This window comes from Pseudochaenichthys georgianus, chromosome 12 (assembly GCF_902827115.2).
Source record: "Pseudochaenichthys georgianus chromosome 12, fPseGeo1.2, whole genome shotgun sequence".
Classification (NCBI taxonomy): Eukaryota; Metazoa; Chordata; class Actinopteri; order Perciformes; family Channichthyidae; genus Pseudochaenichthys; species Pseudochaenichthys georgianus.
The window spans coordinates 29,132,494-29,154,661 of NC_047514.1; the positions used below are offsets into that span (position 1 = coordinate 29,132,494).

Consider the following 22,168-nt stretch of genomic DNA (forward strand, 5'->3'; position numbering starts at 1 on the left):
GGTTGAGAAAGCCTCTCGGACACTCAGACTATGTTGCTCTCGGGCTTCTTTAAGTTTCCCCTTTAGTTCTCTTTGAGCTGATCTCAGTTGTATAGCATCGTTCTTTTGAAAAGCTATATTTCTTCGTCTGATACACTGTTTAATATCCGATGAGATGTAGTCTTTATTGTTTGGATATATCCTAATGGTCTTTTTTGGCACAACAGTATCGACACAGAAATGAATGTAGTCTGTGATGGTCTCAGCGATGGTATCGGTGTCATTGTCCTGGTAGAATACTTCCCAATCTGTGGCCAGGAAGCAGCCACTTAGCTTTTCTTTATGCTCATCCTGCCATAGACTGACAGTTTTAGAGACAGGTTTACTTCTCTTGATGGCAGCCTTAAAGGTGGGGATTAGCTGGACGGTGTTATGGTCCGAATTTGAAAGGGGGGGTCTAATCCGAGCAGCATACGCATCTTTGATGTTGCCATAACATTTGTCCAGTATGTTATTTTTCCGGGTGCCATTTTTTACGTATTGCTGGAATCCCGGAAGTGCTGGTTCTAGCTTACAGTGATTAAAATCTCCAATAACAAATATAGGTGCATCAGGTTTGTTCTTTAACTGCTCGTGCACGCAGTCCGCTACACGTGAGGCAGCCTTTGATGCGTTACCATTGGGTGGGATGTAAACAGCACAGATAAAAATGTTCCCATAGTCTCTAGGTAGGTAAAATGGTCTCAGACTTAGGCATAAGAGTTCGATATCGGGAGTGCACACAGTGTCTTTTGTTGTGTAATTGCTGCACCAAGAGTCCTTTATATAAACACAAATGCCTCCCCCCCTCACTTTCCCCGAGTTACTGTTCCTGTCCATACGAACGTTTGAAAAGCCCTGTACCTTAACCAATGAGTCTGGGAAGTCTTCCTGAAGCCAGGTCTCAGTGAAAATCATCATGCATGACTCACGGTATTCGTTTAAAATCCTAGTGTTGAGGCGTAGCTCCTCCACCTTATTTCTAAGGGAACGGACGTTGCTGAAGAGTATTGATGGTAACGGCGGCTTATTGCATCTCCGGCGGAGTCGATGTTTAATGCCGCCTCTCCTCCCTCGTTTCCGCGGCCGTTTTAGCAGCTCCTCCGGGACATAGTCCAGCAGGCCCGGTTCCGAGGCGGCTCTTCTCCGTAAGGACAGCAGACATTCCCTGTCATAGGGCCGCAGCATCTGCTCGCTTCCCACGGCTATCCCGGCGTTGGCTTCGCTTTGTAAACAGCGAATGCTAGATGTTATTAGCATTAGCAAAAGCAGCACAGCAGTCCTCTTCCCCATCGTCATCTTGCCTTATTGTTCACTTATGTGAGCTTGCCAGGCTCCATAAAAAACAAACAAAACAACACAGCACACTTGACGAAAGAAAAACTTGGCAAAACAAACGTGTAATGAATGAATGACTTAGAAAACAAACAAACATTCTCTCCCGATCCCGAGTCGCGTGCAGTGCCGCGCCTCCAGGGTTTTGCTCTTCTTCCGGTTTTTGACGAAAGCATCCCTCAGTGACTTCCATTTCGCCTTGCAAACGTCGACTGAAAAAAAAAATAGATTCCGATTAATAAAATGATTTCACTTATTAATTCTTTGCTTGTTTTTCCCTTCACAGATACTTGGCTTCCGGGGACTCACTGGTCAGCCTAGCATTCAGCTATCGCCTAGGATGCAGTACTGTGAGAGAAGCTGTCCATTTGGTGTGTGCAGCCATTGAAAAAATGATGATGGAGAGGTTCCTACCCAGGCCAACAGAAGACACGTGGAAGGAGGTTGCACAAGGATTCTGGGAAAAATGGAATTTCCCAAATTGCTTGGGAGCAATAGACGGAAAGCACATCGTCATCCAAGCACCACCACTGTCTGGGAGTCAGTACTTCAATTATAAGAAGACTTTTTCCATAGTGCTTTTGGCACTTGTTGATGCTGACTACAGGTTCCGAGTGATTCAAGTGGGGGACTTCGGAAGAACAAGTGATGGTGGGGTGTATGCCGGATCGGATTTGGGGAAAGGACTGGAGGCCAGAACACGTTCCAACCAGTACCTCTCTACCTGGTGCTGCTCACCTGGGTGAGATGCCATTCGTCATGGTGGGTGACGCAGCTTTCCCACTCAAGCCATACCTGATGAGACCATACCCTGGAAAGAACCTCACTCAACAAAAGAGGATTTTAAACTACAGACTTTCCAGAGCAAGGATGGTGGTGGAAAATGCCTTCGGCATTCTGGCCTCCAGGTGGAGAATCTTCCATCATCGCATCAACCTGCACCCGAAAAACGTGGACAAGCTTGTGGTGGCTGCATGCATCCTACACAACTTCCTGCTGGCCCCTAGTGAAAACCAGAGGTTGCTGGATGAGGAAGAGCAGCAAGGAAGACACATGGCACCAGTGAGAAACATGGGAGGAAACAGGGCATCAAGAGAGGCCTGTAATGTGAGGGAGGCTTTCTGCACCTTCTTCAACTCTCCTGAGGGCAGTGTGTCTTGGCAGGACAGGATGGTGTGATTACTGGAACACACACAAGTTACGACAAAATGATTGAAAGATGTGTTTTTTCATTCCAGAGAATTCGAAAAAGCAAAAAAGTATTAGTTGTTGTACTCTCAAAGACAGGTTATTGTTGCATTTGTAAAAAACTGTTCTTTATTTTTTATATCCTATGTTATTATGTATTTTTTTGATAATACATTTCATAATAAATAGTTTTGTCTGACAAATGACTGCCAAATTATTCTTGTCTGTCCTCACAATTTATCTGACTATAAATTCAAGGTTATACTCTGGGTAGTTGTTTTTTCAATGATGTAAAAAAATATTACAAAGCAAAATGTAGTAGCCCTATATTTGATGAATTACTGTACTATTGTGCAATGGCACTTGTGAAATACAATTTCCTGTTTTACTACAATACCTCAGAGGGAAATATTATTTCTTCATTTTACATTTTTCTGATAGCTATACTTTAAAATGAATACAAAATAAATTGAATATTAAAATATATTATCATTCTAATGGGTTAAATAAAACTATTGATCCCTGGGCAAAATTCACAAGCTAAAGTATAGTTTAAAAAAACAGTATATAACAATATATATGATGGGAATTTATGCATCTAGGTTAAATGCAACCTGCAGGTTTCTACAAAATGTTCTCAGGTGTCGCTCTGACCATTGTCAGGCAATTATCATATGGATGTTGGGGGTTGTAATTAACATGATGCTTCCCCTTCTGTCTGCCCCATTGGCTTCAATCCTGTGTCTCATCTGTATATGTGATTGATTCTGTTAAATGCAATAACTCTTTATATAAATACAAAATAATATAATATATATATACAGTATATATATGTTTATATTTGGATATAGGAAATAAGATCTTACTTTCTTGTGAAATGCAAGTTTACTATTTTTTTTTAATGACTTTCACAACATGTTAAACTGAATGGCTCTCTACTGTACATACAAGTATTCATTAACTTTAAAACATTAATATTTACCTTCCACTCCAATAACTCCACCGACTAAACACCAGACCTTGTCCTTTCTGACGTTGTCTTTGTAGTATTGATGGGTTATATCATACAAAATAGTGTGTTTTTCCACTTCGATGATGAATCGCTCTTCGTCCATTTTGGGTGTCGTGTTGTGAAAGGGGGTCTGCAACACGAGTTTATTTGGGGGATGGGCCTGGGCCGGATGAACGTTCCACTTCCTGCCTGCGCCGCGCTGCGCCGCTTCAAAAATAGGATTCATCCTATATTTTAGAAATTCCTTGCGGCGAGGAGCTTCTGGGACGCGCCGAGCCGCGGCGTGGCGTGGCGCGTCTGGTGGAACAGCACCCATTGACTAGAGTGGCCGCGATCCTTACGACCGCCGCGGCCGTAACGCGGCGCAGACGCTCCTGGTGCGTTTAGGGGGTTACTCGGGCTACCTGTCGTTTATAAAAAGTAGAGATCGAGTCTCACTTGTTAAAAACGATCAAGAGAAGGGAACAAAAGGCCGCTCTCTAAGTGCCGACACGCAGGAGAGAGGGCATGCAATTGAAAACCCCCGACATTACTCATTCTGGCAGGCTATTCAGTACTGAATGTGTCAGAGAGGAATGGGAGACATCCCTCAAATACAAACGAATAAAAGAACAGGGTGAAGACCAAGATGCAGCAATGCAAATGTCTTCCACTGTCATTCCTCCGTGCAACACCGTAGAAGTTGATATTCTCCTGGTGCTGTGCGCTTTAATGTTTTCCGGGGGATCCAACCCCGAGGAAACATACGCCTGTGACACCGCCTCGCCCAGCCAGTGTGACCGGCGCTGTGCCGACAGAGGCTGCCCTAATGAGCGCTCTCTATAATGCACAAACAGACGCTGGGATTTGCGTAAAGCATCCGTGCGTGCAACATAGCATGCCAGCGCGCGCATGGGACAGAGGAGATGAGATGTGGCTTCCTCCTCTGATGTGTGAGGTGGAGGAAAGAAGCCCTCACTCTCGATCTAAACGAGCTTGTGATCACCTTTGGCATAAAAACCGGGTTCGGGCGCAAAACAGCTAAGCTGCCATCTCCTTGGATCTGGAGACATGACGGAGCCACAGAGAGAGCAGACACATCACTCACCCTTTAGCTGATGTGAGAGCCAAGAGCAGAGCTACTTTGGCTGACAAGAACTTCAGGGGGACCTGATCTAAAGGTTCAAATGGAGCTTTACTCAGTGCGCGTAACACTAAAGCCGAAACGCATTGAGGCGCCAAAGCGCGTGACACAGGTCTGAGTCGCTGTACTCCTCGTAGAAAGCGTTTTGTCAGCGGGTGACTAAACACCGTGCTGACACCAATCTACGTTGCAAGATGAATTGGCAGCAGCATATGTTTCGACCGTGCTATAGGTCAAATTCCTGTCCAGCAACAGCTGGAGGAATGACAGCACGAGACAGGGGGCCCAACGGGGTCCAGGTTTTTCCCTACACACCAAACGGAACATTGTCCATTTCGCTGTGTAGGATGTGTGTTCAACAGCTGCGCTGATCGAACACCTCCCTGGCGATTTATGTAGGCCGCCGCTGCCTTGTTGTCTGTTCGAATCAACACATGTTGATTGTACAGCAACAGGGCGAAGTGCTGTATTACTTCAGAGCCCTTGCCGCCCACACGCTACATCTCACAGCAGCTCTCATCCTGTCTCTGTTTAGGAGAAGGCTCGTAAACTGGACATTGAGGTGCGTTCACGCTCAAACCCGCTGAGGAATGAGCGGAGGTGTGTGCAGTGCTATTCACACAGTGCGTAATAACAGCCCTGGGCTCATTACGACCGTGTGTAGTATAGGCACATCTGGGACAGAGTAAAAAAACCTGTGCTGCCTATAACCGACAGGTTTAGGAGCATCAGGTTTAACCGTCAAGCCCTGCTGTTAAATAACCGACTGGTTAATTACAGCTGGCTTGTGCCGCGAGCCCCGCTGCCGCGCTAACCAACAGGTTACAGCCGGCTCAAACGGCGAGCCCCGCTGTCTGTTTAACCTTACCGGTAACAAACAGCTGGCTTATGCACCTCCCCACGCTGTATTACACAGCGGCTCTCCTCATGTCGCCGTTTAGGAGAAAACTCGTAAAACGGACATTGAGGTTCACGCTCAAACCTGCTTGAGGAATGAGCGGAGGTAGGTGTAGGAGGCACATCTGTGACATAGGAAACAAACCCGGGCTGTCTAATTAACCGACAGGTTTTAAAGACAGCTGGTTTAAGCCGTAAGCTTTGCTGCTTAACAACCGACAGGCTGTGAGGCAGCCGCTTATGCAGCTTTATGTCATCCGGAGGAGAGCTCTCCTGAACCGGGGGATCTCATTAGGCGGCTGCCTTTCCGATGATCTCCGGGAGTTCCTGAAGAATACCGCCTATACGGCAGAGCCGTGATGGCGGATAGAGGGACCCGTTGACCCGTCGTCAGCCCGGCAGCCGAACCTAGGCTCGGCTAGCGGGCTGACCCCGGGCCCCCGCCCTGTCTCCCCCGCCGGAGGAGAGGGAGACAGGGCGGGGGAACCACATGGTGATCCGTGAATGGAGGGGAAGGAGTCGCCTGACTGCTGCCCGCCACTCGGATCCAATAAATAAAGGGCTTGGTCCACAGAGTAAAACTCCTGGACTAGCCAATCATCCTCGGCCGCAGCAGCGAGAGCATCCGCTCTCCACTGCCTGTGGGCCCGAGGGAGATGGACACAATGAATGCACGATACCTGGGGAGTGAGAGCCGCGTTTGCATGCTCTAATCCCCGGCAAAACTCACACCGTGAGCTCCGGTCGTAACTCATATGTCGGGTTGACACCGGGCCCCCACCCTGTTTCCCCCGTCCGGAGGAGAGGGAGGATGGGCCCAGGGGAACCAGGAATGTTTGCTCTTTTAGTAAGTAGCTCTTAAAATAACTTGTTTTGCCTGTCAATGCTTCTGCAACGGAGTGCTGAAGAAAAGTAGGAGTGGATTGTATGGCCTACTTCCTATTTATACGGAAGTGAGCCTGGAGGTGGGGCGCACGTCATAGGTGGGCGTGGAATAAGTCTGTCAGTGCTTCACACGTGCAAAGGGATTACCCAATAGCGATAGCCTTAGAGGGCGAAGCCTTATACGATATAGAACTGCTCTCATGTCAAGAAGCATCAGATCAGTGCATGCACTGCATCTTCCAATCAGTGAGCGATACACAGTAAGGGGGTGGGGCGAGTGTCTGAGGATTTCATCGAAGGATGGTCTGGTGGTTCCTCGACCGAGGAGCGAGGGAATGAAAAATAAGAGAAGCGAAACGCAGCCAGGGAACACAGAACAGCAAAAATAAAACCAAAATTTAACACACAACACTCAAACCCTGACAACACTAGTGTTTATTAAATAATATTATGTGTAATGAATTTAACTTTAAAATCTGAGAATCTGAAATACGAATATTAAAAAGTATATTAATTATACAAGATTAGAATGCACAGTGTATCAATGTACATTAGAGTTTATAAAATAATATGTGTAATGAGATTACGAATAATGAAAATCAAAAAATAAACAGTATATTAAAGGTGGGGTAGGTCATTTTGGAGAAACTAGTTTGAGTGCGCTAGAATTTGAAAATACGCAGCCAGAAAACATCTGCCACTTCCTTACAGAGCCCCTCCTCCAACACACACAAACGCACACATGACCAATGAGGGCAAGCGATAAGTTTGTGTACAGATGGAAGGCTGACAGGCAGGTAGGCCATCCAGTTATTTTAGCCGGCCCTGGTCGTGCTTTTTACAGATTACTTTTTTTTATGGATTTTTTGTCAAAGCATTTAAGATATTCATTGCTATCAGGATGTTAAGAGCATTCCATGGAATATAACAAAAAGTGTACCTGATCTACGCCATCACTGTGTATTTAATCAGTAGTTACCGGTTGTATCAAACTATTTACACAAACGACAGTATTTTCTAGTAATGCCAATTGGCCAACTACCTAGCTTAGCATAGCATTTTACCTCATGGCCCGACGGGGGAAGGGGAGGGGAACAATGGGAACACACAGCATGTGCAAATAAAAACCACACTGCTTGTGGACTGAGCCACATACAAATTAAACCAGACAACTCTGGTTCAAACACTTATAACACACACAGTAACATCCGCCATCCAAAGGCTTTCTTAAACCAGACTACGCCGGTTTAACACATCAAACACATAATGGCATTGTTGGGTTCAGAATTCCAGAAAAGACAGACAACTTCTAAGTTTAACTATTTATTGTAAAGAGAGCAAAATATATATATATATATTACTTGGTCAAGACTAGCCGAAGAGATACCATGGTTTAGACTTGGTTCTCTTTGGTTGGTGCGGAGACTCAGATAGAGTCTCTTGGCAACACGATCCTCCAATCAACATTCAGCCGGCCTGTGGAAGTCCCTCCCTACTCTGGCACCATCATACTAATTTGTTTTCTCTAACGTTTCTTCAGATATAGCGGGAAACCATAATGTTGCAAAAGGGGGAAGAGGAGGAGAGTGTTGTGGTGAGACAGTAACAGCTGGGCTGGGAGAGGATTTCCTTGCCGGCTCAGGGCCCAGAAAACTTCCTGAGTGTCTCATCACGGCCTCCTTGAGAAGTTTAAGACATGAGGAGGTCGCCAGACGGGATGAGGGACGCCGAGTTGACTTCTCAGTGGCCTGGGAAGCAGCACAAATACTGTTGCAGGAGTTGCAGTGTCGGCAGGGTGCTAATCTGGACGGGTCAGTGCCGCGGGAGCATCAGCTGGATCGACCGGATCGTCTGACAGGGTCGTGAAGCGGTTCTGAAGGCATAGTCGAGGCGGTGAAGTCTCCCCATTCAATAAGCTCCTGCGCACCACCTCAGACCACGACTGCTGATGGCCAGGTGTCGAAGAGTCGGAAGGCCGTGGACAGGTGGAAGGATCCCACAGAACTGTGTCATGGATAGTTGCACTGAATGAGACAAGCTGTTTAGACTGCACCGACTCCACCTACAAGAGACTGGACACGAGAGAGTCTTTTTCTTTCAGCTCGTCAGAAAGCCGTCGGATGTCCTTCTTAACCTGTTAAGCCCGAAGGTCCCCGCCGACGGGACCCTGTTTTTTTTTTTCACAACACTGTGTCTCAGGGCATCTTAATATTTAAAAACCTATTAATGTGTTATACCAGATTAACGAGAAGAATCTCAGCTAACTGACAATATGAACCATTTTTACAGAAACAAAACACAAGTCTCACAAGAAGCGTTAGCATTAGCCCTTAGCTAAAACGGGCAGATGCTACTTCCGGTGCTAACTAGCAAAAACGATCTTCAAAACTTAATATTTTCTGCAGAAACTACATATCATCTGAAAGCTGATACTTCACAGATTATTTTTGTTATACGTATCATCACTGTAGGAGACAAACTCACTGAGCTAGCAGCCAGAACAGAGAAGAAAAAAAACAACAGTTTTCAAAACCATAACAATAATTATGTTTTACCGTTGCTGTTTCGTGATCAAAGCTCTTGTTCAAGGGAATAAAAACGCTGTTTAAGGTTAATCCAATGTCTCTTAGTCACTTTAGAATTGTTCCTGATAATCTATCATTACATTCATGGCAGCAGAGTAGGTATAAACGTGCTGTTTACGCAAACCTCTCTCTACTTGACGTAAGTGTTTAGCGGGACTTACTAACTGTCACTCGATTCTATTGGCTCTAACGGTTCAGAAAAGGTGTCAATCACCCAAATCGACCAATGGGTTCCAAAGATATGATCCTGCGTAGTATAAACTACGCCCGCTCCGGCTCCATTACGCATTACGCAGCCAGAAGGGAGAGCTTCACCACAGAGCAGCTGCAAGAGATGCTAGCTGACGATAGCTATGATCATACCAGATGACTCTTCGTCGGATGATGAAGATCTCCTCCAGCCAGACCTGGATCCGGACAGTAGTGACTCGGATGTTGAACTTCCACCACGGGAAAGGTATGTAATCTCTCTGTTTTTATATATTACTTATGTGTTTGGTGAAACTGCGTCACAGTGCTAGCTTAGCCAAGAAGCTACAGGAATGATTAGGCAAAATGCTAAATAGTGTTACTTGTCTTTTTGGAGTTACATTTTCTAAATGAATGGCCAGTGAATGAATATATATATATATATATATATATATATATATGTGTTTACTTATTTATTTGGTGTAATATTATTAATTTATTGTCCAATATGATCCTTTTTATATATTACTTTTGTGTTTGGTGGAACTGCATCACAGTGTTAGCTTAGCCAACAGGAATGATTAGCCAAAATGCTAAATAGTGTTACTTGTCTTTTCGGAGTTACATTTTCTAAATGAATGGCCAGTGTTTGTAATACATGTGTTTACTTATTTATTTGGTGTAATATTATTAATTTATAGTCCAATATTATCCTATAAGTATAAGCCAGTGAATTAATCTAATCTCTTTGTTTTTCCACATTTGTTAGATGAGGTGTGACCCCAGCAGGACAAAGCCACACACCCAGAAGACTTTCAGGGAGCAGCTTGCTGCAGAATTGTTGGAGTTTGCTGAAGGCCCTGCTGAAGGCCCTGCACCTCCACCACCCCCTCCTCCACCACTCACATGCATGCCCGAGTATTATGGGGAAGATGCCACCAAGGTCAGGAAAAACTGCTGGAGGTGCCTAGATGCTGGACTCAAAAGGGTGAAGACACCTCCTGTGTACTGCAGGAGGGTGCCAGGTCCCTCTGTGCTTCACTGTCAAAAAGAACTGTTTCAGGGAGTGGCACGACCTAAATACTGGAACATTCAGGTAGGTATAAAGTTCAGGTAGGTTTATTTAAAAAAAAAAATACTTGTTGTTTTTATATACCTAGTGTGATTTTATTGTATAGTGTGTTGGTCAAATATTTGTTGTTTTTACAAACCTACAGTGTGGTTTTATTGTATAGTACGTTGGTAAAATGTTTGTTTTTACATGCCTATAGTGTGTTGGTAAAATGTTTGAAATAAATCTGCCCCAGTTGGAGTCAAATGTTACCTATGCTTCTGGTGTTTTTTATTGTGCAAGTACACCTACACACAATGACCTACAGTGTAGTTTTATTGTATAGTGCGTTGGTACAGTTACATACACACACAACTACACATACACACCTACACACAGCTACACTTACATACCCACACAGCTACACTTACACATACACACACACACACACACACACACACACACACACACACACACACACACACACACACACACACACACACACACACACACACACACACACACACACACACACACACACACACCTACACACACACACTCACACACACATGTTTTTTACATTTTTTTTTTTTTTTTTGGGTGGAATGAATACCTATAGTGATGATTCAATGTAATACAATAATTTGTATAGTCTGGTACCTGAAAAAGGTCAAATGGCACTGATGGAACAAATGTGCCCAAAGCTTATTCCGCCTGGACTTTATTTACATAAACCTCTTTAAAAAGGTCAAATGTCACTTGTTTTGCCTCAATCTTGATACAGGGTAGTTATTATATGTTATACTTTGGATTCCTAAAGCTTTTAGGCTACTAACCCATCATTCAAGGTTGGTCTTCACTATAAGTAATGGGTTTTCTTTAGGCGGAGACAGGAATTTACATTTTTTTGCTATGTTCCACCTGAATGTACTCTGACACAGAAAACTCTATATTGATTCTGACACTTCTACATCCAACTCACAGATGTAACCTTGCTTTGACAACAACAATTATTCATATAAACCTTTTAGAAGTGAAGTTATAGTCATTTGTTCTGGGAATGTCATTTTCGAGCCTGAAACCTGAAACAGGCTCGGGGTTTAACAGGTTAAGGTCTGTTATCTGTGTATTATCCAGATGTATACATATAAGCAGGGGTGGCTAAATGTTTGTAAGCAGGAGAGATAGATGCTAACAGGTAGTGGGAGCCTGTACAAAATGTGACTGCCTTTGTCCGACAAGGTCAAAAACACTTTCTCATGTAACTTTTCCCTTCGTTCCTGTCTTCCCCATCAAAACTTGGGGGGAGGGGGGGGGGGGTGATTGAGTCTATTTATTCCAAAGTCACTGCCACATAAATGAGCACAATAAGCTTATAATGTAATAATAAGAATCAGTCTTTCTAATGTTATATACAAATAGACTCCACAGCATGAATGAACCCAGTCCAATTGAATCCATCAAGTGAAATGCCTATAGCCAGAGATCTTAACACTATATGGAAACAGTCAAATGTAAACCAGATAAAACAAATCTAGTGCCTTCCATCTTAATGCTACATAAAAAACACACACAAACTTGGAATCTCAGTATATCACAGCACAATTTCACAGACCTTGTCTTTGTGTTAGCTTGTAGCTTCCATGCCTCTCCAGCTCTTCTCCTGTCTCCAAGGGCTCCCAGCAGTGCCTCCAAATTGTTAGGATTTCTTAAAACCCAGAGACCAGGATAAACTGAAAAGAGTCAAAGGAAGCTTATAAAAGTTAACAGCATTTAATTAAACAAAATAGTGCGATGATATACAAATGAGACTCTTCTTGGAGGCGCTCTCCCCAAGCTGCATGCTAATGCTAACCGGAAATGAAGATTTTTCAGAATACAAGTTTTAAGTTAAAAGTTAGTGTGAACTTCCGGTTTTTCAGACTAAAACAGCTTTAAATTAAAACCCTGTATTTAATTTAAATTACGCCATATCAACATTGATTTTAATTTCTTACAGGGGACACAAACGGGATTTCGAAAAGTGTCACGGTTAAACTCTTTATAAAGTGGTGAGGTGCCGCTCCACATTGCTTTTCTTCCCGACTGCAACGCTGTTGTGTGTGAGAGCGTTTCACATGTGTGTATGAGAGATTTTTACATATGTCTGTAAATTATTTTAGTTTCAGTTGTGTGTGTGTGTGTGTGTGAGCAGGCTCGGATTGGCCATCGGGAGATTCGGGACTTTTCCCGGTGGGCCGCTGGCGTTGGTGGGCTGCTGGTGTTGGTGGGCTGCTGGCGTTGGTGGGCTGCTGGCGTTGGTGGGCTGCTGGCGTTGGTGGGCTGCTGGCGTTGGTGGGCTGCTGGCTGCTGCCTTCGGTGGGCTGCTGGCTGCTGCCTTCGGTGGGCCGCTGGCTCTGGCATAGGTGGGCCGTGGACTTTCACAGCACCGCTGTGAAAGTCAACCGCCGTTGCGAGTCTCCGGCTGTAACAGTCCACTACCGCCCATAAGGACCAAGGTTCGATTCCGGCCTGAGGTAAATGTATTTCAAAAATAAATAAAAGAAAAAAATAATGAAAACAAATAAATCTCCCGTGCATCGCGACCCACCTATCACATCTCTTCGCCCCACCAGTGGGGCACGCCCCACACTTTGAGAAATGCTGCATTAGAGATTTTGTGTTGAACATGAAGTTAGCTAACGGTATGTCCACACAGCGGCGTGCATTGAAGCTTGCCGGCGGGCGTGTCTGAAACTCGACCAACAACCAATCACATGAATCTCCCGTCCCTGACACACAAGCAGCGGTTTGATTGGCTAGAGCTTGTACTGGCATATGTTTTGATTGGCTGACGCTTCCGCCGAAGCTTCAAAAGTTGAACATTGCTCAACTTTTGCAGCGAGCAACGCCAGCAAAGCTCCGCTTTGCTCCCACAATGCAGTTCGGCGAATCGTGACGTCACCCCATTCAAAGTGAATGGGCAGAAGCGTTGAAGACGGGCCGTAACTGTAGCTCACTCTATCAAAGGTTAGCATGTTAAGCTGTACTTTATGTGGCAGCTAGCTTAATACAAAGAGGGTTTTTGTGCTTCATTGTAAACCTTTCTTACAAATGTGTGTTAATCTACCTGAAATTGTAGGGACCGTTTTTTTCTACTCAACTATACAGACCATTATTGAGGAGATGCTAACACACTGTAAATGAGTTGGGTCCGACATATACTTTGAGTAATGTTACTTTGCTGCTAAAAAATGGAACATTATCAGATGAGGACATCACCAAAGTGTGTGAGTCTGTCAGGGGATTTGATCTGTTCTCTGCATGTCGTACGTATGTACACACTGCTCTGGTGTTAATGATAATAATATAACTGTAAAATGTAAGTCTCTCGCTCTTGTCATCGTTCAGGCTTTGCATTTGAACTCTTATGACTGGTTGTGGACTTGAAGGGAACGACTTCCTGACGTCCAGGAAAAAGGTGAGATTCTAATCCATTTCAATGCCAAAATCAAGTTATTGTTTTTAACTTTTTTAATATGATTTTTTGGGGAATTTCAGTTTTATTGGATAGTAGAGATCTACTGGAAACAGTGGAGAGGGAGGAGATGATATGCAGCAAAAGGCCCAGCCGGATGGTTGCTGCTCCGTGTGGAACGTGTTCTATCAGGTAAAGCACTTTGGTACCCAGTTATTTATGGTATTAAGTTTGAATGTAGCCTTTGGAAGGTCATTTCCAACAGTGCATTGTAAAGACTGAAAAAACAGGCTCAGGTTAAAGCTTGACATGATTTGGTCTTTTACTTAAGAGGATGTTTGTCCTCCTGTGTTGTTTTATTTCCTTATCTTTCTTTCAGGTGTAACATCTACCAATGGTTGTACATGACAGAGACCTCCTCCATCTCTTTGCTGTCCTACTAGTCAACCCTTCTGATCAGAGCCTTTCCTGAATAGTGGTAAGTTGTTTTATACTTCAGTGTACGTTAATTTAGCAACTTAATGCTTTACCGCTGTTGAATAAATCCTATATTGCTAGTCATTTTATTAAAACTATGATTTGCAATCTTTTTGATTCCAATTACAATAATATTTTTGTTATAATTGTAAAACATATCTTAACATCCATCAGCAATCAATACAACAAATCATCCAACACTAAATAGAAGAAATATGGGCCTATTCTATTTCTTTTTATACAGCAGCATCTGTTGGGACTGCTCATTGATGTCATCAAGAGCCAATGAGTCTACCTTTTGTAGTCGGCCTCTTAGAATGTTTATAATTTCTTTGTCTCTTAACATTCCTATAATAATTTGTTTTTTATTGTTGGTATTGTTTTGTTCTTTATTTTTGTTGTGAGAATCACTTTGCAATTGTGTAAGTGCTATATAAATAGTTATACTAATATTATTGTTGTTACCAACATTACTATTATTAATAATGTCTTCTTTGTTTTCTTTCTTCATCGCTGCAGAAAGGATCATGCCCGCCCACATCAAACACCTGATCAAGAGCTGGTGAACCGCCAGGCAGAAGAGATGAAAACACCTGTTCAAAGTTCCAGTTTCCAGTACATGGAACCATGCCTGTACTCTGTTCCACATGTCTTCAGTCAGTTCTGGACCCTATGACTCGGACACTAGTTCTACCAAGGCTCATTAGAGGTAAGCAGTGAGAGGAGTGGAGTTATCTTTGTATTTAGGCTGGAAGTCGACAAAAGTGAAGTGCTTATAATGATCCGATTCATTTAATATTGATTGTCTGCTAATACCGAATCCTGATCCGATTCTTCTATTTCCCAGATAATACAGCTGCACCGTGTACACTAGCTCTATTTGTTTTTGCCATTGCAGGGGTAGACATTAAGGGTAAAATGCCACTGGCCCGGAGCATTCGTCCAAAAAATAGACTAATAATGAAGAAAATGAACACATTTGTTGCAATAGTCATTTATGCAAAAAATACATTACTACTTGTTCTGCAACATTTGAATCATCAGTTCTTCCTCATTTTCCTCAATTGTTCATATTTGGTTTATCAAAATAATGATATTGTGGTCATTGGTAAAACATGTCTGCTATTATTATGAGTATTATTTGTATAATGCGCTTTCTGCCTTCCTGTCATCAGGAGTCAGACATCTAAGGGCTATGTAATTGATTAGATTAGAACCTTCATTATCCTAAACTTCTGGGAGTGTTACTGTTTTTGTTACCATTTAAATATTGAATTATATTCATTACTTTTATTTTAAATGAAATGCACCTGTTTTAGATCATATATTTATTTTGATGTGTAGGTTGATTTGCAGGTTGGTTGTTATTTGTATAACTATTGTATTGTTACTGTGTATTTTATTAACTAGCTATTTATTGCTATTTATTAAATTAAAATACTGTTATGAACACTATACAAATACTAGGCTCCATTCAAAATAAACCTCTTTTTAGTGAATTACTGAGTTTAGGCACGTTAATAAAGTTTTAATGAAGTTGACTACAGTACATTCATATTTGTTGGTGCTTTCATGTCAATTCGGCGAACATATGATACATTAAATGATCATGAGGATGATGATTCAAAATCGTTTGTTTGAGCCGGGCTGCATTTCCTGATGAAAAAACAAACCGATTGTTTGTGTAGTTGTAGCTTTGTAAATGCCAACGTGGATTAATGAACATTATTTTGTTAAATAAAAACAATGTCTCTTATTTAGCACAGAATATGATCCTATCCGTGACATATCAATTTAACAAAGGTCCGCTATTGTAATCAGAGATAAATCAGCTGATTATTTTGCTTTTTAATCACTTTCAGTGAGGATCGACTCCGTGCCGGTCACAGCCCCACTGAGGTAGGGACGCGCGAAATTAGGTGCTACATCTGTCACCCCCGTATTTCACCGTATCCGTCTGCGCCGCGTTATGGCCGCATTTTGGTACGTCCACACGGTTCCGTCGCATGCTTCAACGGAGACGCTTCCCATTCACTTTGAATGGGGTGACGTCAGGCTTTGCCAAACTGCATTGTGGTTCCATCGCGTCGCTTTGCCTCCGTTGCTCGTGCTGAAAGTTGAGAAAAGTTCAACTTTTCAAGCATCGCCAGCTAATCCAATCATATGCCAGTACAAGCGCTAGCCAATCAAACCGTGTGCTTGTGTGTCCGGGGCGTGAGATTAATGTGATTGGTTGTTGGTTGCGCGCCAGACATGCCCACCGGCAAGCTTCAACGCGACGGAATCGTGTGGACGGAATCGTGTGGACGGAATCGTGTGGACGGAATCGTGTGGACGTTTTGTTACGGCTGCTCCGCGGCATGCACAGCAGGGTAGGAATTTCAGGGCGGCCATGGCCGTCGTTGCCCCTCGGCGGGCCCGGAGCCAAGAGGGTGCATTGCCTGCTCAGTTGCATCATTTCCCCCCTCACTTTGAGCATTATTCATCCATCAAAAAGTACAATAAATGTCACAATTAGTAAATAACATTATTTTCCCCAATACACGTTACTATGTTTAGATCAGATATGTGGGCAGGCAGTCAAGCAACGTGTAAAAAAGCCTCAACCCCAAGTGAGCTTGTAGTCTTAATTAATGTTAGCGTGTGTGCTTAGATGTAAACACAGTCGGATGGGTGAACAAAAAGGGATATGATATTAACTTTCAATTTTATGCATTTCAGTTCAATAACATTACTTAATTAACACTTCACTTTCCTGACACAGTTCCACTAACATACATTCACTGTCGATTGTTATTTTTTAATATTCTTTGCGGAATTTGGCCGTGTAAAAGGTCCTCTTGGGTTGCCGTACAGCCAATGAGTGATGTAATTAGTAAGCGTAACGGACCCCATGCTGATCTGGTAGGCCGTGCAGATATGGTACCTACACCGGCCATAATGTCCCTGTACCCGCATAGAGCGGTTTATCACTCTCACCCGCGCACGCGCACTAGCTGCCTCCTTTACTGGAGTTACAACCTGGGCAGCGAGTGGGGAAACTGTACTGTCAACATTACGTGGCTGTGTGGGTGTGTGGAAAGAAAAGACACTCAGACTGGAATACAATTTATCTTTTTTATTTCGAAAAGAAGACTTTGCAACCAATGGGTCAAACAGGGAGGAGGCGGGATTTGCCCTCGCGTCCTGGCCGGAGAAATCCCCTCTCTCAGCCGGGACTCTTCCTCCCGCCGCCAGTCAACTCCTGGAAGACGGAGCTCGGGGCCGGAGCGGGAGCACGCCGGGTTCGGTCAGTCTATGCTCGTGGGGGCCGGTACTGAGCCAGTACCTCAGGACGGCCCGCGGAGGCTGAGGGCGCGCCAGGAGCTCTAGGGGCTCTGTACCGGCGCCTCTCTCTCTGCCTTACCACCGCCGGGCGCTCTCTCCCTTGCGGAAAGACCTGAGGGCGAGCCAACGGCAGCATGCGGCTGAGCTGCGCCCTCTCTCCCTCGTTGGGTCACTGAGGATATCGATCCGAAGAGCCCTTCCGTGGCAACGGGGGCCCCAAGGAGATCGTCTCGGTCTTTCCTGGTCAGTGCGGTCAAACCTAGCAACACGTGACGCCATGGTGGTCAGGGCCACCACCGGCTGTGGTAGCCATATCGTGGACACACCTAATCATTAATTCCTTACATTTATTATAGCGCTTTTCCAGATGCTCAAAGTGCTTTACAAATACACATTACACATATGTTTTATACATGCAATGGTCACTGTGGACAATACCCACAGGAGCAAGTTCAGGTGAAGTGTCTTGCCCAAGGACACACCGGCTTTACAGACGCAGCAGCGGCGGGTTTCACCCCTTGATCTGATGATCATTGCACAGCGCGCTGCGCCACACCGTCCATCTTCACGCCTCGAAGTCATCGAGGCGCTTTTACAAGTACACATTGGTATTATACATGTACTGTGGACAATACCCACATTACCCACAGGAGCAACTCCGGGTGAAGTGTCTTGCCCAAGGACACAACGGCCTGACGCAGTAGCGGGTTTCGAACTGGAGTTCCCCAGCACTCCCCCTTGATCTGATGATCGGATGCACAGACCACTGCGCCACCCATCCAGTCACCTAGATTACTGGCCGCCGCCATCTGCGCCCCGAGCCTGAATATCTCATCCAGATACTCAAGCATTTCGCGGTCACGCGACAGCGGGGGCAGGGGCCTCCTCCCCTCTGCCCACCTGGATGTCTGCGGAAGCAGGTGGGCCGCTAGGCTTTCATCCAGTGGGGGCACACCGGGACACTCTGTGTCCGAGTGGCCCTCCACTCTGAGGATTCCAGCCCAAGTAGCCACCGTTCTCGTTCTCAGTAGCTGCCGCCTCCACACACAGCCAGATGTCTGGCAGGGGGGGTGAAACGAAGGCCGGCTGTGCTGGACGGGCCAGGCCGTAGAAGCCCTGACGCAGGCGGCTCGTCGGTCTCGGTGGCAACGGTGGGGGAGTGGCAAGCCTGCACGCTCCGCCGTCATAGTCATCACCGCCGGGAAGTCCTGTGCTGTTGGCCTTCCTGGTGGTCGCCGGAAATCCCAGACGACGAGGTGTCGTCATCGCCATCCCTCTCCCGACGCTCGGCCCCGCCCGGATCGCTAGAATGGCGAACACGAAGGGCACTCCCTCCTCGAGGTCCTTCATCTCCACCACGTTGAGCTCTGGGTCCTCTACTGGCGAGACGTAGCAACCCTCTCACTGCGCCAGCCGTTGATGGCGGGCGGGGCGAGGAATCAGCTGGCAGGCGCTGCAGACTGCAAGCGGGCCCAGGTTGGCCGCCGCGGGGTCGCACCCCAGGCACTCGATGCACCGGCAGTGGGGGTGGAGCCCGGACACAAAGGGCAGGGGCGCTCCAAAGGTGAGTCCATTTTCCTCGATGTAATGCTTCTTCTTTATCCGTCTCTCTTCACTCAGTTGTTCACTGCCTTGCTGAAGAGAAAGGGATGACAGTAACGGCCCGTCCACACAGCGGCATGCGTTGACGCTTCCCCATTCACTTTGAATGGGGTGACGTCACTTTAGCCGAAATGCATCGTGGGAAGCGACGTGGAGCGTAGCTGGCGTGGCTCGCTGCAAAAGTTGAGCAATGTTCAACTTTTGACGCCTCGGCAGAGGCGTCAGCCAATCTAATCATATGCCAGTACAAGCTCTAGCCAATCAAACCGCTGCTTGTGTGTCAGGGGCGGGAGATTCATGTGATTGGTTGTTGGTCGAGTTTCAGACACGCCCGCCGGCAAGCGTCAGCGCACGCCGCTGTGTGGACGGGCCGTAAGGAGGCGAGGCCTCCTTTTATGCGGTGAGATGCACGCGCATTCAGGTAGGCCCCCCCCGGGGCTGGCTACGTCTAGAAAGTTTCAGTGGATGAATGCTTGCATGATAGGATCGAGGGGAGTACCCATAGAGTCCAGTAGAGGGCGGAGCCTGTGAGAGATATAACCACGGCGCAGCCGAAGTAAGTTTCTTTTACAATTTTGTTTTAAACAATCTGAAATGTTCCCAATTTCCCATATGCACATCTTCTTACAAATGTTTTGTAAAACATTTGAATGTGTAACACTTAAAAACAACTGTTATTTAGCAGAAACAAAAAACTGTAAGCTTCCATTGGATTAAAATACACTTTAATTATTAACAGTCATTGGTTAACATGAAATTTACTTTTTCTGTTTGGTTTAAGGAATAAATAGAAGTGCATATGAGTGACTTTACATATAGTATACATTGGATAAGTGTATAGACCCCACACATTTTAAATATTAGTTTCCAAAAGTCTAAAAATAAAAGTGTATTTTTGCTTTGCTTGGCAGTGGTTCAATGTTTAGCCACTATTGTTTTTAAGGACATCAATACATCCTTAAATTAATATTATATGTATTATAAATATGTTTTGAAATGAACATTACTTCATATGTAGTTAGACTATGATTGTTTCCCATCCAAATTTAGCTGACACATTTAAACACTCACCAAAGAAAATGCGAAGAAAATGTTATCTCCATCCACCAAGCTGGGTGCATCAAGAAAAAGTTGTGGGGCAATTATACCACTAAACAAGAAAAGGCAAGAATATGTAATTAAATAAAAACTCCAGTCACAATCTGTTTTCACTTCACTACAGTTTCGGTCTAATATCCAGCATTTCCATTCACGTTTTTTGTGTAAAAAATAAAAACCTGAAATTAGAAATTGTGAATACTGAATATTACAGAGTGTCGTCAGACTCCTCCTGATGTCTCTCAGGAAGTAAACAGATACAACAACAACAACAATGCATGTGGCCCCCGTGGATCTGTCAGGTATACTGAAATGAATGGGCTCAAAGTAAAACACAGACTCTGAAGGATTCCTTTATCACATCAAAACTCGGCACAGAGGCTTTAGTTGTTGAACATTCATGAAATAAATTAAATGTTCTAATGCACACAAATCAGAATTTACTTTCAAAGAGGGCTGCACGGACTGTTCCACACAACAGTAGATAGTGGCATGGCTTATGTGAACATGTTGACATGGTGGTGGTGATATGCAGGTGCACTGAGTTTCCAGAGACAGTCTGTGGAATTAGATGCACAGACAGAGGCATAGAGCACACATCCATTACGAGCTGTAAGAGGAACACACACACTCATTAGAAAACACACATCTCAATATTATATTTTTGTGGCGGGCATAACCAATGTAGAAAACTAGGGATGCGCAACAATGTTTTTCTTAAGCCAAAATATTTCCAACCATATTTTTGCCAACAATAACCAATAAACAGATGACTCCACTAATTCTTTAGAGTCTTCCTAACTCCCAACATGTACACTGGTCTAATGTTACAAACCAGGACTAAAGTTGTGGCTCTCTGTGAAGGCTGCAGCTATAGCAGCCATCTTCTCAACTCGTAACCATAACCTGTTTTCTTGTCTTGACACTTCTGTGTCAAATGTGTATTCAGTACACATTTGTGCATTCAAAGAGGTAAGTTCCTGTTCTAGCTGTGGAACGATTAACAGGCCAACTTTAAGTGACCAAAAGCCACAGTGCTGCAGCTAAAATTACCAATTAGAATTTAGATTTGACACAGCCTTCATTAGTGTAGTCCTGGTGACATGACCTAAGGAGCTAAACACTGGAAAGAATTGTCACTGGTTATTCATCTAGCTTGTTTCATGGCCTGCCAGTAGAATATATAAAAACATGGAAGGGGTTAGCATGGGCAGAGGGATGAAAACAATTACAATTGTTTTTTTAATGTATGGCATGTGAGTTTGAAAGTGAGTATCACTATCATTTATTTCAAACATGCCCATTTTCCAAAAAATAAGAGGTTTATAAACATCAACATTGATTGAAAACAATTAAACAAAATATGAAAATTAGTAAAAATATAATCCTGCTAATTTAACAGCTGTTGCCAACATCTGCACAAACAAAAAACAACACTTCCACGAACACAGCTCTTCACATTGCAACTATTATTGAAGTGGTTGCAATAATCCATTTGAACATAGTGTATGTTTAATACATTATGGCAGGGGTGCCCATACGTCGATCGCAAGGGTGGTGTGGGTAGATCGCATGGCATTGAACAAAAAATGGATCCAACCTTACTATGGCATTTGCCACTTGATTGACGTACAGGTAAGCCAGTCTGAGTTGTACCGTGCCATATGGGTTCATGCACGTATGAGGGGGCCTCACCTCCTCATCTGAAGCGCAAATGCGGTGCACAACTATGCTGCGGCGCAATTAGTGTAAGCGCACCACAGTTTATTCTATCCGCCATTTAGTCCACTAGCCCCCCCCCGACACAGATTGGGGCAGGGGCGTGTAGGTAGATAATTTGGGCGTGGGTCATTTTTAAAAGTAGCTCCCAAGCTGAAAAAGTGTGGGCACCCCTGCATTATGGGATATGTGCTTCATCGAGAGG

The 22,168-nt window shown here is 44.5% G+C and overlaps 1 pseudogene; it reads left to right on the forward strand.

Moving 5' to 3' along the window:
• Positions 1–937: 937 nt before the first annotated feature.
• On the forward strand, positions 938–2,535 carry LOC139434884 (uncharacterized; annotated as a pseudogene).
• Positions 2,536–22,168: the final 19,633 nt, after the last annotated feature.